The sequence below is a fragment of the Miscanthus floridulus genome, chromosome 6 (genome assembly GCF_019320115.1).
Source record: "Miscanthus floridulus cultivar M001 chromosome 6, ASM1932011v1, whole genome shotgun sequence".
NCBI classification, from domain to species: Eukaryota; Viridiplantae; Streptophyta; class Magnoliopsida; order Poales; family Poaceae; genus Miscanthus; species Miscanthus floridulus.
In genome coordinates this window covers 34,451,325-34,461,173 of record NC_089585.1, presented here as the reverse complement: position 1 = coordinate 34,461,173, position 9,849 = coordinate 34,451,325, and the positions used below count along the sequence as shown (strand labels likewise).

The 9,849-nt window shown below is 44.9% G+C and overlaps 1 long non-coding RNA gene across 2 annotated transcripts; it reads left to right on the top strand.

Annotated features, from left to right (window-relative positions):
* The first annotated feature begins 6,498 nt into the window (after positions 1–6,498).
* LOC136458058 (uncharacterized) lies at positions 6,499–8,557 on the top strand. 2 transcript variants are annotated; one of them, XR_010759872.1, is made up of 5 exons: positions 6,499–7,131; positions 7,211–7,270; positions 7,388–7,856; positions 8,171–8,278; positions 8,382–8,557. It is a non-coding gene; the product is annotated as an uncharacterized lncRNA (long non-coding RNA). The 2 variants fall into 2 exon arrangements; XR_010759871.1 differs by having other exon boundaries at positions 7,388–8,278.
* The last annotated feature ends 1,292 nt before the right edge of the window (positions 8,558–9,849 follow it).

Sequence of the window (9,849 nt, the reverse complement as noted above, 5' to 3'; positions counted from 1 at the left end):
TCCTGGCTAGAGCATAGGCATATATATTGTGTTGCCGATTTTCATGAGTGAATTGTAATTCGTCAAAGAAAACCTCTTGTACATCTCCCGGATTACTTAGCCATAAATTCCTTATCTCCTAATGAGCCTTCCTTTAAACTTCTTATCACACTGGCAAATAATTTAATGCCAAATCTCGGGAAAGTGCCACTGCCTCCCTACACGCTAAAACCTCCAAGGATTCTACATCAGTTGCACCCTCCAAAACCACATCAGAAGCACCCAGATACCTTTTATCATCTGATCTGTCCACGGCCGCTACTATTTCCATGTTTGTATTCTTCAACGTGGCTGCATCAATATTAATCTTAGCCATGCCTGTTGGTGGAGGAAGCCGGCCAGCTTACCGGGAGCTATCTTAGGTGAAACTTTTTTGCACATGGCTGATCTTTTTTCCATCAATAGAAGATCTGATATGAAGGAATTGACAAAAGAGAACGTCGGTAATGGGCTCTGATGCATACTGTCATGTATTACCTCCTGCGTGCATACCATATTGCCCATAGTACGTGTAATAAGAACTCCTCTTATCAACTCATGGTGCTTCAGAGACTCCTCAGCGACAAAATCTGACTTCTTTCATTCGATGACATGATTCGCAACGCCTGGGAACACGACGGCACGTCCCACGACATTGGTGCCGGAACCTGGTGGTCAAGTGGCGGGTTCTATCTTGTGCGCTGATGATCTCCGTGCAGGAGCAAGCAGGGGCAGAGACAGGGGGCTATTTTTTAAAAAATTCAAATACATTTTGAAAATTCTACACTGTTGGCACCTCCTAACATTCAAAAAATAAACTTTTGAAATTTTTGAAAACTTCATGATGGCAATCACCGCTGGAAAGAGCAGCAGGCCGAGGAAGGGTGAGAGCAGAACTTCCGTGACGTCGATGGACACAACGTTACACTCAAACGAGTGAGGCGCATCAGCGTCTGGACGTCGGTGAGGAGGAGAGGAAGCAGGCAGAGGATCATCTCTTCAACAAGCTATAGACTGTATTTGGTTGGACCCAATACACAAGGAGCGGGGGCACGTGCCCCCACTCAAGTTCTTAGTTTCCAAAGAAAATATGTTGTTTCCTGTAACTGTAGAGGTCCCAACAGGCCACCACTCAAAATTTGTGCTAGTTTCGCTCCTGCTCGTGAGAACACACGGTTGGGCGAGGAAATTGGCAAGATATTTGATGCGAACCGTAAGTGTGTTTGCACTAGCAAGTATAGACAATCATTTAGGATTGGCTTTTGCATATAATAAAGAGGAAACTTCACTCGGCACCTACTCGAAGTTACTTAGGCCCTGTTGTGAGCTTATGGGTCATTTGAAAAGATCACTCTCCTCTCACATAGAATGAGGTGGGATGAAAATAAAAATATTTATCTCACCCTTGTGAGCCTCTTACCAAATTGGTCTCTAAAACAACACGCGCTTGCAAAAACAACTTTAGCTTCACGTGAAGCCAAAACCCAAATCAAACATGGCTGAAAGATTCAAGGTGTATAAATTTTGAAGGCTGCATATTGACTTGGGAAGAATACGGAGATTGCTGCAATTGGATAGGTACAGAGTATGCAAATTAGTGGAGGCTGCTGATGGAATTGGGTAGAGTTTTGATTGGGGATGAAAAAATATCCAAAACAAAAATTGGAATCTTATAGGCCAAGCGAATTGTGGAGGCTGCTGATGGAATTGGGCAGAGTTTTTTGGTTCCTTGTGCTCGGCATCTCATAGGCCGAGCGAACCAAAAAAATTTCCTCTCCGATCATAATGCCAAGCCCAGAAATGTGGCCTGCTCAAACTGATTGGGGTATTGCAAAATACTTCCACTTCCACTGGAAGACAATTTTCTTGAAGCTTCTGCTTGTCCCATGTGCGCATATGTGCTTAAGTCAATAAAGTCTGGCACCAACATGGGCGGGTTCTCACTTAAACACGCATCTGGACGTAGGACACTATCGTGCATGATCTAGTTTTGATTCCATGCATTAGTCTATTCTCTCGTCCCAATTCGTCTGATAAATCATTGTCTTAGCATGTCTCTTCTATGATTGCGCACCAAATGTGTGAGGGTCACGTAGTTGAGCCCTACAAAATACGCTATGCTTGTTGTGCGAGCAAGGAAAGGGTTAAATAGTTTAATATATATTATTATATATCTCTAAACCTCAAGTCCCCAAGCCTCTCATTTACTTCGGTTGGGTTATCTCTCGCCAAGAAACGCAACACAGCTTGCACTTGTCGCCCTTGCTGCTCCACCAGAACTTGCTTATCAAATTGTTTATATGCTAATAACAATTTAAAGGCCCTGAGGCAGACGAAAAACAAGCTATCGAGTATGTCAACACGGCTTGGGCTGACGCCTTTATTGGCACCTCCTTTTCTGCCAACGAAAAGCATTTGTTCCATCCATCAGTGTACATGCTTCCATACACAGTCCTTCAAATATTTGAACGTGACATTGCTTGAACATCCAACGTCGATGGCATACCTAGATATTTCTCATTAAAAGACTCGTTGCAGATATCCAGCATCTCCATTAGTTTTTCCCTATTCCTCCCCACAACAACCTTTGCTAGATACGTAGTAGTATCGATCATTTGGCCATATTGACCTGCTGACTTGATGCCCGGTATTCGTATGTTTTCTTCATGTCAAGTTTAAGAGCACAATATTAGTGGTTCGGGCCTCTCCTCATCTTCATACAGTGTAGACACACACTCATCTATACCTTACCCATATTCCTATACTACATTTTCTGTTCCCCAGTTGCGCCACGTCGACAGCCTTTCCTACCCCTTCGATCTGTGATCGACGTCCAGCCAGCCGCCGTCTCCAAGGAAGCTTCCAGGACGTCCGCGCCCCATCCGATTTTTTTTTATTTTTTAGCCTTTTTTTTTGAAAAAAAAATCACAAATAGGTCTCTGAAAATATGATTTTAAAATCTAGACTCTTAGCTCGGCGCCATCATTGCTGGCGCTGAGCTTACACTTTTCGGCGCCATCGTTGCTGGCGCTGAGATCGGGGCCACGTTGGCGGCGTGGACGCTGACATGGCAGCCAGCTCGGCGCCATGGATCTTGACGCTGAGCTTGGCGCCGTGGATCTGGGTGCCGAGCTCGGCGCCAACAATCCTGGCGCCAAGCCCAATCTTACGTATGGGCCCTCTCTTCCTTTCTCTCTTCCTCGCTCTTTCTCTCTATCGAGCTGTCACCGCTGCCGCACTGCCGCGCGTTGCCCCGGACGTCCCCGCCCGCGCCGGCCACCGCGCCCGCGCCCGCCTCGGACGATTAAATGTTTGGATTATATAATGATGTCTCTATTTGTAACTGTGGGTGCTCCTGAAACAAGGGAAACTCTTGCAAATTTTTTCCGTGAATCATTAATTATACTACACTGCTAAAAAGGCACAAATATAGTACACATATTAAATATAAATTCATTAGAACGTGTATAGTACAATCATATCGTACAGACGCTTTGTAAATGAATCTAGGCTTTTCAGTAACAGCGAATGAATCTAGCCTTTTCAGACAATGAAAATAGACTTTTCAGTTATAAGGACGAGGAGTACGATGACAACAGCGATTTATCACTTCACTTGCATAGTACACCTATATCATCTATGCTTTTCAGTAATAGCGAACAAATCTAGACTTTCAGACAATGAAAATAGACTTTTCAGTTACAAGGACGAGGAGTACGATGACAACAATGATTTATCATTTTACTTACATAGTACACCTATAGCATCTAGGCTTTTTAGTAACAGCGAACGAATCTAGGCTTTTCAGACAATGAAAATAGACTTTTCAGTTATAAGGACGAGGAGTACGATGACAGCAGTAATTTATCACTTCACTTACATAGTACACCTATAGCATCTAGGTTTTTCAGTGATTTATCATGTCAACGACGACTAGACTTTTCAGAAAACAAATCTAGGTTTTTTAGTGTCCATTGAAATAGGCTCTTCAGTGAAACTAATTAGGCTTCTTGTGACTAGTTATAACACATTGAAACGGCAACTAAACCTACCTCTGCCTATATATACGCAATGCTGGATGCATTGTTAGTTACTTCCCAACCACTATTTTCTTTTGTTGCAGTACCAATGTCTGAAGGATCGTCCAGAGGGAGAGAAAAGGGGAAGGGAACTACCATTGTGTGGGAGGGTTCTTTTGGTCCCGATTTCTTTGAGGAAGCTCTTTATGAGAGGTTCTCAGTTGAGAGCAAAGGTGATTTCACCAAAGAGGCACCATTGAGAGGATACGATAAACGAAAAGAAAAGTGGCCAAAATGCATGCATGGTGAGGACTGCCTAGTGCAGATGTTCACCGAGGAAATAGACGAAGGTCGTCGTTTCTTCAAATACCCGCGAGCAAGTTTAATTGCTATTACTATTTATTTCTTTATTATGTTTCTCTTCTATACAACTTACATGACATACTTATTGCAGTCTTCCTTGGTCGAAGAAAACTGTGGGTTCACTAGGTGGGTCGATCTTTGACCTATTTATCCGCATGCAGAGTACATCTACTATCTGCAGAACCGTATCTTCGATCTAGAAAGAGAAGTTAGCAGCGGTTATAAGGACGACAACAACAATGATGCTAATTCACAGGAGGCACTCTGCAATGATCCATATTGCACCTGCCCTAACCACAAGAACAAGGGGCCTCCGCTGTCATCCCAGCCAGCACCACCACCAACAATGGGAGGCTACTATGAAGAAGGTGCAACACAATTTGCTATGTGGTCACACTACTAGGATGACCCTATCTTATTCACATAGCATATCCATGTGTTTATTGTTTGGTTTAATTACCTAAGGTATGTTAGGTTTAGTCGAATGAACTCTGTACCTTAGTTCGGTACATGTTCTCACATGCCATTTTATATGTTTTGTGTGTTAAATTATATAATGCCCTACTTCATTAGGTTGTGTTTGCAGCACGTGATCACATTTCATTACATCCGCAATATTATACTGAATATTATAACCATAAATAATGAAAACAACTACATAATAAAAAAGTCCAATACTATGCCACATTAAACAACATAATAATACAAAAAGTGCGTGCCGACAGTAGACAACATTGTTCATGAATAAACCATAGAACTAGCAAGTAATGGAGACTACTGAGTGCAACGAGGCCACTTTCCCTTCATCAGGGCATCGAGATTCTCCTCCATCGCTGCTTTCATTCGGCGTGCACGCTCAAGCTTCTTCTCCCTCTCCTCCCTGTACGTAGCAACACGCCTCATTTTCTCCTCTTCCTTGTGCTCCTTTTTTACAGCCTCCTCTCCGCGTCTCTTCTCCATCATCTCCTTGTCCTCTGCCTCCCACCGCAACAGTTCTGCATCCATTCCTTGTCTTCAGGCTTGATTTCAGTGTCAATCCATTGCTTAAAATCATAGAGCGGTGGAGGGGTCTACAAAAATGCAATTGTTATAAAACAAAAAAATTATGCAAGATGTCATATGACACAAACATCAATACCTCACCATCTTGTTAATGCGGCGCTGACGAAGTGTAGCCTCAAACGCAAAATTGGAACACATCCAATACATCTGCTATACGTGTCCTCTTCATCGGACTTGGCTACCTTGCAACGATCGTCGCAAAAGCACATGGGCACTGGAACACCACTAGGCAGAGGCAATGTGTCGAAGGCATTTTCGGTCATCCGGCCATAACTACAATTCAACAAATTTCGTTCTAAGAACCGAAAGCAATTAATATTAAACCCTAAACCTAGGGTTTCCCATTTGATGCACAACAATGAACCCATAACATAATAATATGCGCTGTGTTTACCTTAGTTTGCTAGTTTTTTCACGCCTTGGCATCGTACGGTTGTATAATACAAATATTAAAAATTGTATGAAACCCTAAGTAATGACGATTCTTAGGTTGAAAAATCCGACTAATATATACCGAAGCGATGCAAAAAAAAAAACTAGGAAGAGAACGAGGATACCTTGCTCTCGAAGATCTACGGATCAAATCAAAGTTTCAAAGGTCCAATATGTCGATTCGTGAGGTAGAGCGAAGTGGGGAGAAAAAAAAAACCCGAGACGAAGGAGAAAAAAGAGGAAGAAGGCTCGGGCAGGAAGGTTCGGGGCCGAGTTAAAACACCACCTCGACACCATAGATCCTGGCGCCAAGTTCGGTGCCAGGATCTACGGCGCCAAGCTCGACGTCAGGATATACGGCACCGAGCTGTTTGCCAAGTCACCGCTACGTCTGCATCGAGCCCAAGACCTCGGCGCCAGCAACGATGGCGCCGAGAAGTGTAAACTCGGCGCCAGTAATGATGGCGCTGAACTAAGGGTCTAGATTTTGAAATCATAAATCTAGAGACATATTTGTGAAAATATTTCAAAAAAAAGGGCTAAAAAATAAAAAAAGTTGGGCGCCCCCATCCACATCCCCCACGGAGACACCCTGCTACGGACACCACCGTGCCGCCCTGAGCTTCTGCCCCAGCCGGCCGCCACTGCAGCCCCAGCGACTGCGGCTCGCGCGGCAGCCCCGACCGCTGCTGCTTCTCCATGCATCTCTCAGTCGCACCTTCCTACTCCAACACCCCAGTCTGCGCGGGCGACCCCGGCGGCGCGTGAGAGCTGCGACCGGACCCCGGCGCGCCAAGCATGGCTTCTCCGGGTTCATCGCGCCGTTGTCCAGGGCGAGGCCGCGGTGCTCCGGCGGAAGCCCGGCGTCGTCTCCGTGTTCGCCGGCCCGGTGTACTATGTGCACACTACCAGGTCTTGGGACTTCCTGCAGCAGACGACGGCTGTCAAGGTAAGGCCGCCGCACCCACCGACAAATCATCGTCGTCTTCTATGTGTTAGTCCAATGCCATCTTCTACTCACGAATGGGTCACTCATGGATGATGCACACCACGTGCTTGATGATTTGCCTCTACAACGATTTCTGTCAATAGCAACATGATCAGGTTTCTGCAGCCAAAAAAAAAAAAAAAGGACAAGGACCCCTTCTGATGTACACATCCTTCAACAGAGAGTGTTATTCAGTGAAAGCGGCAGTTATGGCCTGGACTATGTTAACGGCCTCCCAGGTTGGGAGTGGTAAGATCTGATACTTCCTTAGTTGATTTGGTACACCCGTATTTTGAACTCATCAGTGTGTATTTAATTTATTTTTTAGGCAGCTGCATCAACAATCGATTTGGGGGTAATTTACTCTAACAAAGCAATAGACACCCTGGTGAGCCTCTTGCAATTTAGTGTACATCTACTGTGGCTTCGACCAAGATTAGGATGTCAATTTGCATTGTACTGTACAAGCTACATTGTTTAATCTGACTATCAAATTTCATTGCAGTTTATAATCTCCGATGTGATTTTACAAAGGATAATTGATGTCCTAAAGTTAAAACAGATCAATAAAAATAAGTTTGGGTAAGGTGTACTAGCTTTTGTATTACGGTTCGGTAATATCAATGAACATGACACTGACAGCTTCCAAAAGAGTATATGCAGCATGAGCCGGCCAAGTGTTTTGGAATTTTCAGTCAAGGCAATTTTTTGTAAATTGGGAAGAATACCATGAAGTTTTTCTTGCAACAGTTGTCACACAATACAGATTTTATTTATTCTTACTGATATGCACCAAAAGAACATAACTGGTATCTGCTAACGCTTCAGAGGCTTTCCAGGACTGCATACATGAGTGATGATGTTCCATGCTTTTTTTTATATATTGTCTGCAGCCACATTGCGGTGGACCAAGACACTGCAGTTAAGCAGGGCACCAAAATCGGGTGTTATATATTGCCTGCACCTGCACCTCGGTATAGTTTCCGATGACCGCCATCTGAATAGCAATTTTCTGCCTGAGATCTTACCTTCATCCACTCCTTTACAATGGCCCTGACTCCTCATTATTAGTTACTTAAATGACTTTGTGACATTTAGGTGGTAAGTTCAATTATTTCACGTGCTCAAATATAGCACAACAAATATAGAAGTATAAACCTGAATCTATTTGCTGATATTTTTACTCATTTGCAATTTTAGAAAATAGATTCTCCTTAAGCATATACATGTTTTTATTTGCCTTCATGCTGTTTCGATTCATCTACGTAAAACATTTCATGGATTGCAGGAAAGAACGCCTCTGTGGCTTGCGATGTATTGCCTTTCAGACTCATTTTGGTGCAGCAAAAGCAGAGAGATGGCATAGAGGATTGTACAGTGCGATCGAACCTCAGAGGTGCCACTATTTTAAAGATACTAACATGTCTAATGCAGTCACCTGTTTCTATTTGCAAAGGTTTGCTACACAAATCAGGCTGAATGCCCTTCTTTGTGTGCAGATTTTTAATTTCAATGCATTTCGTGTGCTACAACCAAGGTCTGCATGTGATGAAAAAAAAGGCTCACTATCCTTCATGTATATGAAATTCAGTAACATCCATTTTCCTGCTTTCCTATAGTTCACATCTTCTCATTTGTTAATTACTACTACAACTATATTTCAGTGCTTCCTACGATTCAGAGCTTCCTAGCCCGCGCAACTGCGCGGGGTTACTGCTAATATGTCGCAATTATGTTATCTGTAATCAACCGATCCGAAACAAAGGCTGACTGTTCAACGTGTCTACTGTCCAGCGACCAGCAGGATTGCACCTTCGAATCTTATCTTTACTCCAAGAATGCTGCGAGTCCCTTGTGTTCGTCTCTGTGTTCCCGGTTCTTTATTTCCATCTTCATATTACACGTGATTCTTCCCTTTGACCCCAACAAGTCATCGGACCACGTAAAAAACGGTAATGCCGAGCGTCTTATGTTCGACACGAGCAAATTGTCGGATGCTCCCGTAGGCCCACCGCCTTGTTGCTTGCGCTTTTATCTCGTCGCAAGTTATCACTTATCCTTATCCCTTCTGCTTCCTCCTCCCTTGTCGCGGCGCCTTGCGGCTGCCTCGTCTTGGACGCGGACGCGCACTCCCCTCACTGCTGCCACGCGTCCCATTAGCCGCCGCTCGCTCACGCCCCGTCGTGCGCGCCTCTCGCCCCCTCCCATCGCGTGCGCCACCCGCCCCCTCTGTCACGTGCGGTGGTGCTCGCTCCGCCCGTCGCCCGCGCCGCCCGCGTGGCCGACCCAAGTCCGGTGCTGGTGGAGGTGGTGCTCGCGTGCATCGTTGGTGCTAGATGCTAGTGGTGCTCGTGCGTCGCCACTCGTCGCCGTTTCTCACCCCGACGGCCAGAATTGATCGGCACAGGCGCTCCCCCTCCCTTATGTTGCCAATATATGTTTCAGGTGTTTCAGACGTCTCAGAGGTATGTTGCAGTTGTTTTATATGTATGTTGCAAATGTAGATGGGGGGATGTTGCACATGTTGCATATGTTGCAAGCGTTTCAGAGACATGTTGTAAGAGTTTGTTCAAAATGTTTCATTTATTCCAAAGCGTATGTTGCAAGCATTTTGATCTGGATATTACATGTTGAGAGGGACCCAAACCCATCTCACTGTAGTGTCAGGGTTGAGATGGGTTTGGGTTGAGATGGGTTTGGGTCCAAAATAAATCAAGTACTTTGGTTCACTAGTGTCGGTGTTTTGGAACCGGGGGTCCCTCTACCGACGAGTGAATTTGTGCTGCGTGCCCCTAATCCCGGATGGTAATGCGAAGAGACACAAGGTTTATACTGGTTCAGGCAATCGAGGCCCTACGTCCAGTCTGGGAGATCGATCTCATGTTCTTTGCATCGGAGTGCTCGTAGTAGGGGGTTACAAGCTAGATGAGAGAGGGAGCTAGCCCCAGGTCTCGGCGAGGGTGGTGC